At 39.0% G+C, this 13,876-nt stretch overlaps 1 protein-coding gene across 25 annotated transcripts in view; it reads right to left on the minus strand.

The window, feature by feature from the left end:
* LOC125753068 (protein SREK1IP1-like) overlaps positions 1-13,876 on the minus strand; it is a 187,002-nt gene that overhangs the window by 37,213 nt on the left and 135,913 nt on the right. For 10 of the 25 annotated variants that reach the window (XR_007403998.1, XR_007404005.1, XR_007403991.1 and 7 more), the window contains one exon: positions 13,711-13,810. The exons of the other annotated variants lie outside the window; for them this stretch is intronic. The gene's annotated coding sequence lies outside the window, so the exon portion shown is untranslated. The remainder of the gene's footprint in view (positions 1-13,710; positions 13,811-13,876) is intronic. 25 annotated transcript variants of the gene reach the window in all.

A 13,876-nucleotide genomic window follows, 5' to 3' on the forward strand; every position in this document is an offset into this window, starting at 1 on the left:
TCTATCAGAGAGGTAGAAGAAGAAGCCAAAAATAAGTGCTCCCATTCCCACTGCAGATTCTAGCAGGAGACACACATTGCTAGATGCCTCAGCCACACTGTCACACACCAAATTCGAACAGCCATGGCAGAGAACTAAGGGTAAGGGAGCATTTTAAGCAGATAAAAAAAAAAAAAAAAACAACTTGAGCTTTTATTTATGTTTACTGCATAGTACTGAATTTACCAAATTTTCTAAAATTGGAAAAAAATAAGTGTTTTCCAATTCCGATATGTGTGGGGACAGATGATGAAGGTTTAGATGAATTACAAAAAGCAAAAACTGTACATTTTTTTTATTTGTCCATCTGAATATAGTATATCCTTTGGCAAATCCATAAATGAGTCACTAGACAATTACTGGTGAGTTGCGTACTAGATCAGTCTAACAATTCTAGTGTCCTTGAGGTTCCTAATATTATTTAAAGAAAGACCTTAGCATGTCTTCAGACTCTAGATTAATTATGCTAATAAAACCACCATGTAAAAATTATTGCTCCTTCCTTCCTATGTACCTTCTCTGCCAGTGAAATGGCAACACTGTTTTTAAGCATAGCAATAAGCTAGCTTCCAGAAGCTCTTTAGTTTTGATCCTATCACTATCATCCACAAATTTACAAATTTTCCACAGTTTCAAAAGCAATATCACCTAAAATGCCCTCTCAGAAACATCCAAGAAGCAAAGTAGTGAAACTGTGACCAGCATCATTGCTTCTAGCCAAAAATGTATCTAGGCAAAATAATAGGGAATGTACAATTTTTTTGTTAGAGGCTCCGTTCAACACCTTTAAATAGCACCTTCCCAATTTAACATTCCTTCTATGTGTTTACTTCCTTTGCTTCTATCCATTTAACGTCACCTCTCACCCTTGCCTTTAATTTATCACATTTCACTGGGGGGTGGGGGGGTCTGATCCAGTTTTAAAGAAATGCAGAGGATCTGTATTAGTCTTCTATTGCTTCCATAACAAGTTACAACAAACTGAGCAGCTTAAAGAAAACAAATTTATCTTTCTACAGTTGTAAGAAAGTGGGTTTTAAGTCCAACATGGATCTCACTGGGCTACAACCAAGGCACCGGCGAGGCCATGTTCCTTTTTGGAGGCTCTAGGGAAGAATCGATTTCCTTGCTCGCTTGAGTAGTTAACAGAATTCTATTGCTTGCAGTTGTAGAACTGAGGTCCTCACTTCCTTGCTACCTGTTCACCGTCGGCCCCACCTTCATGAGGCATCTTCATTCTTTGGTTTGTCACCCCCTTCCTTGATTCTGCAGTCAACAGCAATGGTTAAAGTCCCTCCCACATTTTAAATCTCTCCTTCCTCTTCTTTCCTTACATATCTCCCTCTAAGTGGGGTTAAGTTCTCCGTGTATCAGGGTCCATATGATTAAACTGGGCTCACCTAAACAACCTACAATACTCCAGCTAAGGTCTGTAACCGTAATCATATCTGCAAAATCCTTTTGCCACATATGGTAACACAGTCACAAATTTTGAGGGTTACGACTTGTACGTCTGTAGAAAGACATTATCCTGCCTATCACAGAAGACAGAAGACAGTGGAATGTTGGTGCTTCTTTTTTCCAAATTATGGGGCTGGCTTTAAAAACGCTGCATTTTTAGTTCAAACATGCTGCTTTCATAATATGATGCTGATGATAACCTACCCTCCACTGACATTTATATTTTTTTCTCTTCCTTTAAAAGCAAACTCTCAGCCTTCTCAATATGTCAACAGGTTAATCCGATAAATCCATACATGCATCTTTGCAAAATAAGTTAAGGATGCCACTTCCAAAAAAGCTGAATATTTGCAGTTCTTATTTAAATGATCCTGATCTCAGCATCCCATACATTAATGATCTAGAAGATACTGATTTTCACAGGTGGATGGTTTCATGGCTGGCATCAGAAGAGGGCTCCCTAAAGTCCAGGTGGTGTTAATAGTGCACTGTAACTTAGGGATGGCAAAAGCCTCCTAACATGTAGAATCATTACAGTTTGTCATGAGGTGGATGCTGTGGTGTGCCATGAACATCTCCTACTGGAAATGAAGCATTTATGTCCACAACTGCTGGAGTGTGCAGGAAGACTGCCTTGAGCCCTCCCTAAGGACTGTCTAGCTACAACTCTCAAGGTAGAAAGTTCTTCCAGGCACATGTGGCATCAAGTGCTTAAGCAACATGGGGAAAAAAGGTTCAGGCCCTTGCCCAACTCAGGGCAACTCTGAAATGCTCCTCCAACGTCAGCATGCCTCGTGAGATCAATGCAGGCTTTTATTGGGGCTGACTCGAAACTCTATTTCTCCCTCTTTTCAATTCTGATTTCATCCTCTCTCTTCCACAGGTATTGATCCCAGGCATACCCTAAAATAAACTTCTCGCATGCTAACCTGTCTCAGAGATTGCTTCTGGCAGTAAGACAGTCTGCAGCGCTGAGTAAAGCTTAGAGTTTTGTTAGCATGAAAGAAGGTTATGCTGATCAATTGGTCTGCATAGAAATTGATGTAAATTAAGTCATCTCAAGTATTAAAAATTAAGGATGATAATAATGATTTTTTAAAAACACGACTAATTACAAATTTCATATTACATGATATAGAATAACCTAATAAAGCAACCACATTTTTGTAATAAGATAAAAAACAACGGCATACTTTATCACGAAGATTTTTTTCTACCATGTCTTCTTCATAACAATGTAGGTATGTCAATGTCTTCATTATTAGAACAATTCTCTAATGCTGTTAGATTTGTTGTTAGGGGTTATTTTATAGAAAGAAGTTCATAAATGTCATACTGGTACAAAATAATATTCAGCAATAGATCAGCCTTTAACAAATCTTTAATATTGCTCAATTTTGTTAGATGTTATAAAACAGCGTGGGTATTCAGTGAGAATGCAAAGGTTTGAACCTGCTTAAGCGTTTATATTTTTCTACTTTGAACAGTGTCATGATCCAAATCACATACCCATAGGACCAATCTGAGAACAATATCTTACATGAAGGAAGAGATGCGAGATAAGACAAAAACCTAGGACACTATAGCAATTGAGAGGTATTGAGTAAATGAACTAGGGAAGAAAAAAAGAATAGGGGTAGAGGGCATTCTAGGAGAAGAAACGAGAGGTCTTGCCAATTGATTGAATGCACAAGGCAAGGTAAAGAGTTAAACATAACTATAAATGTTTGGTCATAGTTGACAGGGGCTACCATGCTACTTAATGAACAGAAATAGAGAAGTATGGGAAAAGGTGCTTTTGGGATAAAAGAGGACGCATTTGGTTTTGAATATGCTGAGTTACAGATTTAAACAAATCCAGGACTAAAACATGGAAACTATTAAATAGTTTAAACAGCATTATACTAACGATATATCATGGGTTTAAAGCAGAAACAAATAAGTGAGTTTAAACAGTACAGATAATTTAAATGAAGTTTTTTTTTTCCCTCTGCAATTGAGTATTCTATTAAAACTATCAGACAAAGAGTAAACAGACTAATTTATTGTAATGCTTTCTTCAGTGTAATGCAATTACAAATACAACTAAATATAACACTAATATCTTCTTTCAACTATCATCACAAAGAGAGAGCGCTAGAATAATTAATTTACAACAGTAGATAACACAAAAGAGTAGCTATTCAAATACATATGTTAGGATTTGGGTTTATTTTCACCATGGACATGATGTGATTGCTATTCTGGAATTGAATTACATCAAACAGAAAGCAGAAGTCAATCGTGAGGATTTCACTAAGGAGAAGCTGGTGTACCAAATTCTTTTTATTCAAGCTCTTATTTTTGAGTTGAGGCCATGGGACACAGCTACCTGGATCTGAGTGTGCACAGTCTTTCCAGGCAGAGGGATGGTGTAAAGAGTGGGCAGAAGGGAGGAGACGCAGGGCACTGAGGTACCTGCACTTTTCTGATATATCAATCTTGGAGAGATTATACTTTAGCTTTACATAATTACAAAGAAAGTAAGTCCAACTCAAATCATTAGTTTAAAAAATACTGGAAAGAAAAGGTTTAACCATCATAATTATAAAATTGTTCTATGTGACTTCTTAGCAGATTAACTGAATGCTGCTAATTACAAATGAAATTTACTATTTCACTCAAATAGGCTTGAATGATAATATGAAAATGTTATTCAAATTGCTATGTGTATTTAAAAGCAATAGTGTTACATTAGGCCTTCTTTTGTATAGTATTATACTTAGTTATTTCGAAAAAAATAGTTTTGGCTTATTTTTTAAAGATTTTATTTATTTATTCATGAGAGACACCGAGAGAAAGGCAGAGACACAAGCTGAGGGAGAAGCAGGCTCCCTATAGGGAGCCTGAGGTGGGACCGATCCCAGGACCCCAGGATCACGATCTGAGCCACGACCTTATTTCTTTTCTTTCTTTCTTTTTTTCTGATTTATTTCTTAATATATATTTATTTTAGTTTTAAAACATGGATTTTTAAGTGGAAGTGCTTATACTTACATAAGATGATACATTAAATTCAGTTAAAGATAAGTTGCCACTTTCACTATTCTATCTTTACTTAGTTCTTCTATTTCCTCTACTCTCCTAGAATAGGTACACAAGCACACATGCACGTGCACACACACACACACACACACACTCCCTGCATTCATGTGGATGTGCAAATGTCAGGCAGTCTACAGCAATGACCCTGACGTTTTTTACTCATAAACTGATTATTTCAACAGATAATTAAAACCAAAGGGGGAACTTAGCCTCAATCTTTCAGTCACTTATGGTTGACCCCCCTTTTCTTCTTTTTCCCTCATGCAACCCAACTGTTTGCTTTAAAATGATCCTTCTAAGAATTATAGTTAATGAGGAAGTTTTAAGAAGCTAATCAAGATATTTTTAGAAAATAAAGAAGTTTGCTTTGTGTTTATTTTTTAATGTTTTTTTCTTTCAAAAATGAGAGTAAAAATCTCAAAGCTTGATGGAATTTGCCAAGAGTGGTGCCGAGATGTTATGTGATTATCCCTTCCCTCTCTATTTTAGATCACAGATACTGAAAGATTATTTTATGAGTTAAATACAAAATTTTCTTCTATAAAGAAAATTGGTTTTCTCTCTAATTTATTTGTTTTAATGCTCCTTTTTCTGCATTAACACATGTTGAATTACATATCAGAAAACAAATATTTTGATTTGGGGTCAATGGTATCTTTTTTTGCTGCATAAATTCTTAAGAATCTTCCACTGAACTCCTTTTAGCTATATATTGGCTGCCTGGAGGAGTAAGTTTTCTATTCAATTTGCTGACATTATTTTAAGTACTTAAGTTTTTTCTGGATTTAAACAAATGAATCTTGATTAGACTTGCACAGACACTGCTGGTATCCAATGTATATTTTTTCTCATTTATACGAGAAATATATATGACTGACAGCTAGACTATGTTTCTTGCCGCATGTATCTAAATAGTGCCTATCATTTCTCCCTGCTAGAATGTGGCTAGAAGTGACACATGCATTTCCTATCTGAGGTCAGCGAGAGCATGTGGCCTTTCTCCATGCTCACTCTCTCTTTTCCCATCTATCAGCTAAGGAGAGAGAACTTTAAGGATATGAAAGAGGACAAAGCTACAGGCTACAAGGAGCCCGGGTTCCTAGATTACTATACGAAGCAGAGACCACCTCCCTGACTTGCTCATGACAGATGTCAGCAAAAAATAGATTTTTACTATTAAGCATTAAGATATGGAGAATTTTTTACAACAGGTAAGGAATTCAAGACAAGTATGAACCTACCTACCACTTAAATTAGATTCAGCACCATATAATATGCTGTGTTAAATTGAATATACTTAGCAAAATAGTCCTAAATATGTATTTTCCAAGTTTCAAACACTATCAGCAGCTCTTGTTCTGATATTAGTTTCTTCATCACACCAATTAGAGCTTTAATTTTGCTTTAAATTTCTTCCTGTAGTCTTTCCTTTATATTACAACTGCCATAGAACAAACCAAAGGCAAAGGAATTGGAACAAGGTATGCATTAAAAAATGAAAACAAAGGACTGATATTTAAAAACAAACAAACAGAAAGAGATTTCCATGAGATTTTCAAATCATGGATATGCCAAGAAGAGTGACCCTGTTGCTGACATTAACTTTTCCTCAAAATTGATTCACAAAGTTATTTTAATTGATTCACAAAGTTATTTTAATATATCAAACTATTATCGGTGTCTTGACATTTTTGAGAGTGGAATAAAGCCAAATTAACCTTTTATAAAGATTACATTATTGCGTCATATAGCTGGTTTCTAGAATTTTATGTGTTATAAACTTAGAATTAAAAATGATTTCTTAAAATAAAGTCTCCTTGAATCTTTTCTGGTGCTTTAGGCACTGACTATATAAAAATCAAACTTCTCCAGTTATCCCATCCCTCCCTAACTTTTCTAAACTGAATTTTAAAAACTATATGCAATCAGGTATATTCATATGCATTTTATATGTGACTTCCATATACCACTTATATCTTCAAATAAATTTTTAACTATCCAGAATCCAATACCTTGTATTCCCCAAGGCACCTAACAAAATGTTAGACATATAATAAGCATGAAATCAACATATGCTTGTTCTTCTTGCAGAATAGACAAACTTTAAGAATTGATTCTCAAGGCATAGGATTGGCTACTGCGGTAAGTGGGTAAGCCTGGGAGTTTCTTTTCTACTATCTCCAGCAAAAAGTAGAATCGGCATGGTAGAGTGCTATTTGTAAAAAAGAAAATCAAGAGAAAAATTGGTCAATTTTGGCCAGTTCCCAGGGTACATATAGCCTAATGTGTGAAAGTATTTTACATGTGATATTGAAAATGGCATTGGAAGGATTTATTTTTCTAATTGTATATCTTTAACAATTTAAAATAATATGCGCTTTATTAATACAAAATCAAAATATTTTAAAAGCCCTATTTTTACATGAATAGTAAAGTCTAGACAAACATATGTGTATCAAGTTTCTAAAAATACTTTAAAATATACTTTTAATAATCTGTGTCTTTGTCTAAGTAGAAAAATAGCATTAGGAGGAGTCATGTCATTTAGTAGCCTCTCGACTGTCACTCTTTTAGTCTTCATCATTGTCTTCTTGTTCAATCTATAATATCCTCAAATTCAAAAGAACACTAAACCATGGAGAGTTTACACAAAAATATATTAACCATTTACTAGATTTTTACTAAGAGTAGATTAATATTACTATCTTAAGGGGAAGTTACTATATAATTTGTAATACAAGTTAACTGGTCCTCTTAATCTTAAGTTTTCCCTAACACATATAGAAGTCCTATTGATTTACACAATTATATAAATACAAGTAACCTGTGATTAAAATCTAATTAACATTGGAAACAACTTGCTAATTATAAAAACATGAGTTTATACACTATTTTTTTTATTTTTTAAATTTATTTTTTATTGGTGTTCAATTTACCAACATACAGAATAACCCCCAGTGCCCGTCACCCATTCACCCCCACCCCCCTCCCTCCTCCCTTTCCACCACCCCTAGTTCGTTTCCCAGAGTTAGCAGTCTTTATGTTCTGTCTCCCTTTCCGATATTTCCCACACATTTCTTCTCCCTTCCCTTATATTCCCTTTCACTATTATTTATATTCCCCAAATGAATGAGACCATATAATGTTTGTCCTTCTCCAATTGACTTACTTCACTCAGCATAATACCCTCCAGTTCCATCCACGTCGAAGCAAATGGTGGATATTTGTCATTTCTAATAGCTGAGTAATATTCCATTGTATACATAAACCACATCTTCTTTATCCATTCATCTTTCGTTGGACACGAGGCTCCTTCCACAGTTTGGCTATTGCGGCCATTGCTGCTAGAAACATCGGGGTGCAGGTGTCCCGGCGTTTCATTGCATCTGTATCTTTGGGGTAAATCCCCAACAGTGCAATTGCTGGGTCGTAGGGCAGGTCTATTTTTAACTCTTTGAGGAACCTCCACACAGTTTTCCAGAGTGGCTACACCAGTTCACATTCCCACCAACAGTGTATGAGGGTTCCCTTTTCTCCAAATCCTCTCCAACATTTGTGGTTTCCTGCCTTGTTAATGTTCCCCATTCTCACTGGTGTGAGGTGGTATCTCATTGTGGTTTTGATTTGTATTTCCCTGATGGCAAGTGATGCGGAGCATTTTCTCATGTGCATGTTGGCCATGTCTATGTCTTCCTCTGTGAGATTTATTCATGTCTTTTGCCCATTTCATGACTTGATTGTTTGTTTCTTTGGTGTTGAGTTTAATAAGTTCTTTATAGATCTTGGAAACTAGCCCTTTATCTGATATGTCATTTGCAAAAATCTTCTCCCATTCTGTAGGTTGTCTTTGAGTTTTGTTGACTGTATCCTTTGCTGTGCAAAAGCTTCTTATCTTGATGAAGTCCCAATAGTTCATTTTTGCTTTTGTTTCTTTTGCCTTCATGGATGTATCTTGCAAGAAGTTATGTGGCCAAGTTCAAAAAGGGTGTTGCCGGGCAGCCCTGGTGGCGCAGTGGTTTAGCGCCACCTGCAGCCCAGGGTGTGATCCTGGAGACCCTGGATCGAGTCCCACGTCGGGCTCTCTGCATGGAGCCTGCTTCTCCCTCTGCCTGTGTCTCTGCCTCTCATTCTCTCTCTGTGTTTCTATGAATAAATAAATAAAATCTTAAAAAAAAAAAACAAAAAGGGTGTTGCCTGTGTTCTCCTCTAGGATTTTGATGGAATCTTGTCTCACATTTAGATCTTTCATCCATTTTGAGTTTATCTTTGTGCCTGGTGCACGAGAGTGGTCTAGTTTCATTCTTCTGCATGTGGATGTCCAATTTTCCCAGCACCATTTATTGAAGAAACTGTCTTTCTTCCAATGGATAGTCTTTCCTCCTTTATCGAATATTAGTTGCCCATAAAGTTCAGGGTCCACTTCTGGGTTCTCTATTCTGTTCCACTGATCTATGTGTCTGTTTTTGTGCCAGTACCACACTGTCTTGATGACCACAGCTTTGTAGTACAACCTGAAATCTGGCATTGTGATGCCCCCAGATATGGTTTTCTTTTTTAAAATTCCCCTGGCTATTCGGGGTCTTTTCTGATTCCACACAAATCTTAAAATAATTTGTTCTAACTCTCTGAAGAAAGTCCATGGTATTTTGATAGGGATTCCATTAAACGTGTAAATTGCCCTGGGTAACATTGACATTTTCACAATATTAATTCTGCCAATCCATGAGCATAGACTATTTTACCATGTGTTTGTGTCTTCCTCAATTTCTTTCAGAAGTGTTCTATAGTTTTTAGGGTATAGATCCTTGACCTCTTGGGTTAGGTTTATTCCTAGGTATCTTATGCTTTTGGGTGCTATTGTAAATGGGATTGACTCCTTAATTTCTCTTTCTTCAGTCTCATTGTTAGTGTATAGAAATGCCACTGATTTCCGGGCATTGATTTTGTATCCTGCCATGCTATCAAATTGCTGTCTGAGTTCTAGCAATCTTGGGGCAGAGGCTTTTGGGTTTTCTATGTAGAGTATCATGTCATCGGTGAAGAGGGAGAGTTTGACTTCTTCTTTGCCAATTGGAATGCCTTTAATGTCTTTTTGTTGTCTGATTGCTGAGGCTAGGACTTCCAGTACTATGTTGAACAGCAGTGGTGAGAGTGGACATCCCTGTCTTATTCCTGATCTTAGGGGAAAGGCTCCCAGTGCTTCCCCATTGAGAATGATATTTGCTGTGGGCTTTTCGTAGATGGCTTTTAAGATGTCAAAGAATGTTCCCTCTATCCCTACACTCTGAAGAGTTTTGATCAGAAATGGATGCTGTATTTTGTCAAATGCTTTCTCTGCATCTAATGAGAGGATCATATGGTTCTTGGTTTTTCTCTTGCTGATATGATGAATCACATTGATTGTTTTACGGGTGTTAAACCAGCCTTGTGTCCCGGGGATAAATCCTACTTGGTCATGGTGAATAATTTTCTTAATGTACTGTTGGATCCTATTGGCCAGTATCTTGTTGAGAATTTTTGCAACCATGTTCATCAGGGATGTTGGTCTGTAATTCTCCTTTTTGGTGGGGTCTTTGTCTGGTTTTGGAATTAAGGTGATGCTGGCCTCATAGAAGGAAGTTGGAAGTACTCCATCTCTCTCTATCTTTCCAAACAGCTTTAGGAGAATAGGTATGGTTTCTTCTTTAATCGTTTGATAGAATTCCCCTGGGAAGCCATCTGGCCCTGGACTTTTGTGTCTTGGGAGGTTTTTGATGACTGCTTCAATTTCCTCCCTGGTTATTGGCCTGTTCAGGTTTTCTATTTCTTCCTGTTCCAGTTTTGGTAGTTTGTGGCTTTCCAGGAATGCGTCCATTTCTTCTAGATTGCCTAATTTTTTGGCGTATAGCTGTTCATAATATGTTTTTAAAATCGTTTGTATTTCCTTGGTGTTGGTAGTGATCTCTCCTTTCTCATTCATGATTTTATTAATTTGAGTCTTCTCTCTCTTCTTTTTAATAAGGCTGGCTAATGGTTTATCTATCTTATTAATTCCTTCAAAGAACCAACTCCTGGTTCTGTTGATCTGTTCCACAGTTCTTCTGGTCTCGATTTCGTTGAGTCCTGCTCGAATTTTAATTAACTCTTTTCTTCTACTGGGTGTAGGATCTATCTGCTGTTTTTTCTCTAGCTCCTTTATGTGTAAGGTTAGCTTTTGTATTTGAGTTCTTTCCAGTTTTTGAATGGATGCTTGTATTGCGATGTATTTCCCCCTTAGGACTGCTTTTGCTGCATCCCAAAGATTTTGAACGGTTGTGTCTTCATTCTCATTAGTTTCCATGAATCTTTTTAATTCTTCCTTAATTTCCTGGTTGACCCTTTCATATTTTAGCAGGATGGTCCTTAACCTCCACGTGTTTGAGGTCCTTCCAAACTTCTTGTTGTGATTTAGTTCTAATTTCAAGGCATTATGGTCTGAGAATATGCAGGGGACGATCCCAATCTTTTGGTATCGGTTCAGACCCGATTTCTGACCCAGTATGTGGTCTATTCTGGAGAAAGTTCCATGTGCACTTGAGAAGAATGTGAATTCAGTTGAGTTTGGATGTAAAGTTCTGTAGATATCTGTGAAATCCATCTGGTCCAGTGTATCATTTAAAGCTCTCGTTTCTTTGGAGATGTTTGCTTTGAAGACCTATCGAGTATAGAAAGAGCTAGATTGAAGTCACCAAGTATAAGTGTATTATTATATAAGTATTTCTTCACTTTGGTTATTAATTGATTTATATATTTGGCAGCTCCCACATTCGGGGCATATATATTGAGAATTGTTAGGTCCTCTTGTTGGATAGATCCTTTAAGTATGAGATAGTGTCCCTCTTCATCTCTCACTATACTCTTCGGGGTAAATTTCAGTTTATCTGATAATAAGGATAGCTACCCCTGCTTTCTTTTGAGGACCATTTGAATGGTAAATGGTTCTCCAACCTTTTATTTTCAGGCTGTATGTGTCCTTCTGTCTAAAATGAGTCTCTTGTAGACAGCAAATAGGTGGGTCCTGCTTTTTTATCCAGTCTGAAACACTGCGCCTTTTGATGGGGTCATTAAGCCCATTCACGTTCAGGGTTACTATTGAGAGATACGAGTTTAGTGTCATCATGATATCTATTCAGTCCTTGTTTTTGTGGAATGTTCCACTGAACTTCTTCTTAAAGGGGAATTTTAAGAGTCCCCCTTAAAATTTCTTGCAGAGCTGGTTTGGAGGTCACATATTCTTTCAGTTCCTGCCTGTCTTGGAAGCTCTTTATCTCTCCTTCCATTTTGAATGAGAGCCTTGCTGGATAAAGTATTCTTGGTTGCCTGTGCTTCTCATTTAGGACCCTGAATATATCCTGCCAGCCCTTTCTGGCCTGCCAGGTCTCTGTGCAGAGGTCTGCTGTTACCATAATACTCCTCCCCATAAAAGTCAGGGATTTCTTGTCTCTTGCTGCTTTAAGGATCTTCTCTTTATCTTTGGAATTTGCAAGCTTAACTACTAGATGTCGAGGTGTTGAACGGTTTTTATTGATTTTAGGGGGGGATCTCTCTATTTCCTGGATCTGAATGCCTGTTTCCCTTCCCAGATTAGGAAAGTTTTCAGCTAGGATTTGTTCAAATACATATTCTGGCCCTCTGGCCCTTTTGGCGCCCTCGGGAACCCCAATTATACGTAGGTTTTTCTTCCTCAGGCTGTCATTTATTTCCCTTAATCTATCCTCATGGTCTTTTAATTGTTTGTCTCTTTTTTCCTCAGTTTCCCTCTTTGCCATCAACTTGTCTTCTATGTCACTCACTCGTTCTTCCACCTCGTTAACCCTCGTCGTTAGGACTTCTAGTTTGGATTGCATCTCATTCAATTGATATTTAATTTCTGCCTGATTGGATCTAAATTCTGCAGTCATGAAGTCTCTTGAGTCCTTTATGCTTTTTTCTAGAGCCACCAGTAGCTGTATAATAGTGCTTCTGAATTGGCTTTCTGACATTGAATTGTAATCCAGATTTTGTAACTCTGTGGGAGAGAGGACTGTTTCTGATTCTTTCTTTTGAGGTGAGGTTTTCCTTCTAGTCATTTTGTTCAGTGCAGAGTGGCCAAAAACAAGTTGTACTGGGAAAAGGAGAAAAAGAGAGGAGAGACAGAAGGAAAGAAAAAGAGAAAAAGAAAAAAGGAAGAAAAAAAAAGGAAAAAAGAGAAAGAGAAAGAAAAAGAAGGAATGGGAAAAAAGGGTGGGGGAAGCAATCAGAAATCAAAAAAACAAACAAACAAACAAAAAAAAAAACAACCCACGGGGGAGTATCTTCTGATTCTGTGTACTTTAAGTGCCTTGACTTGCCCTGGAACTTGTCCGTCCAGCTGGTCTTCTGGGGGAGGGGCCTGTTGTGCTTATTTTCAGGTGTTAGCACTTGGGGGAGCTGCTCAGCCCCCTGCCTGGTGCAGGGCTCAGGGGGGGTTGTTTACCCCGTGAGGCCCCAGGAGGAACAACCGCAGTGGCGGGGCCAGCTCTGGAGCCCTGGATTCAGCCCCCGCAGTAGCTCCAGAGCTCTCCGTCTGCAGGGCCTGGAGGCTCCGGGCGGGGCCGCTGATCTGCTCAGCTCGGGGCAGGAGCGTCCTCGCTGTCCTGGGCCCTCCCCGCCTCTGCCTGTCCCGGGGGAGGCCGGATCCTGGGCTGTGTCCCGGCGCCCTGTGCTCCGGAGCCTGCGCTGTTGGATCCCCGCTCCCGGCCGTGCAGCCCCCTCTGCGGAGCTGCCCCGAGCCCCCCCCCCGAGCTGCTCCCGCCCCGCAGCCCCCTCCGCGGAGCCGCCCCGAGCCCCTCCGAGCTGCTCCGGGTCCCCCGTGCGCGCTGCAGCCCCTAGGGAGCTCGGCGCACTCTCCCGGGGCGCAGGTGTCTGTTAGTGTCCCCGGGAGCCCGAGGGCATCCCCGCCCTCCTGGGTCCTGCTCCACCTCCCTGCGGGCCTCTTTCCGCCCGGGAAGGTCGGTGCAGCTCCTGCTTCTCCGGGACGGGGCTCTCCTGTCCTGGGGTCACTCGCCCTGGCCTCAGCCCGGCTCCTCGTGGGGCCCCTCCCCCTTGGAGGCCTTTTATTTCTTTCTTTATTTTTCCCCGTCTTCCTACCTTGATAGAAGCACGAACTCTTCTCACTGTAGCGTTCCAGCTGGTCTCTCTTTAAATCTCAGGCCGAATTCATAGATTTTCAGGATGATTTGAAGGTTTTCTAGGTAATTTGGTGGAGACAGGTGATTTGGGGACCCTACTCTTCTGCCATCTTGCCCCTCCTCCC

This window comes from Canis lupus, chromosome 19 (genome assembly GCF_003254725.2).
Source record: "Canis lupus dingo isolate Sandy chromosome 19, ASM325472v2, whole genome shotgun sequence".
NCBI classification, from domain to species: Eukaryota; Metazoa; Chordata; class Mammalia; order Carnivora; family Canidae; genus Canis; species Canis lupus.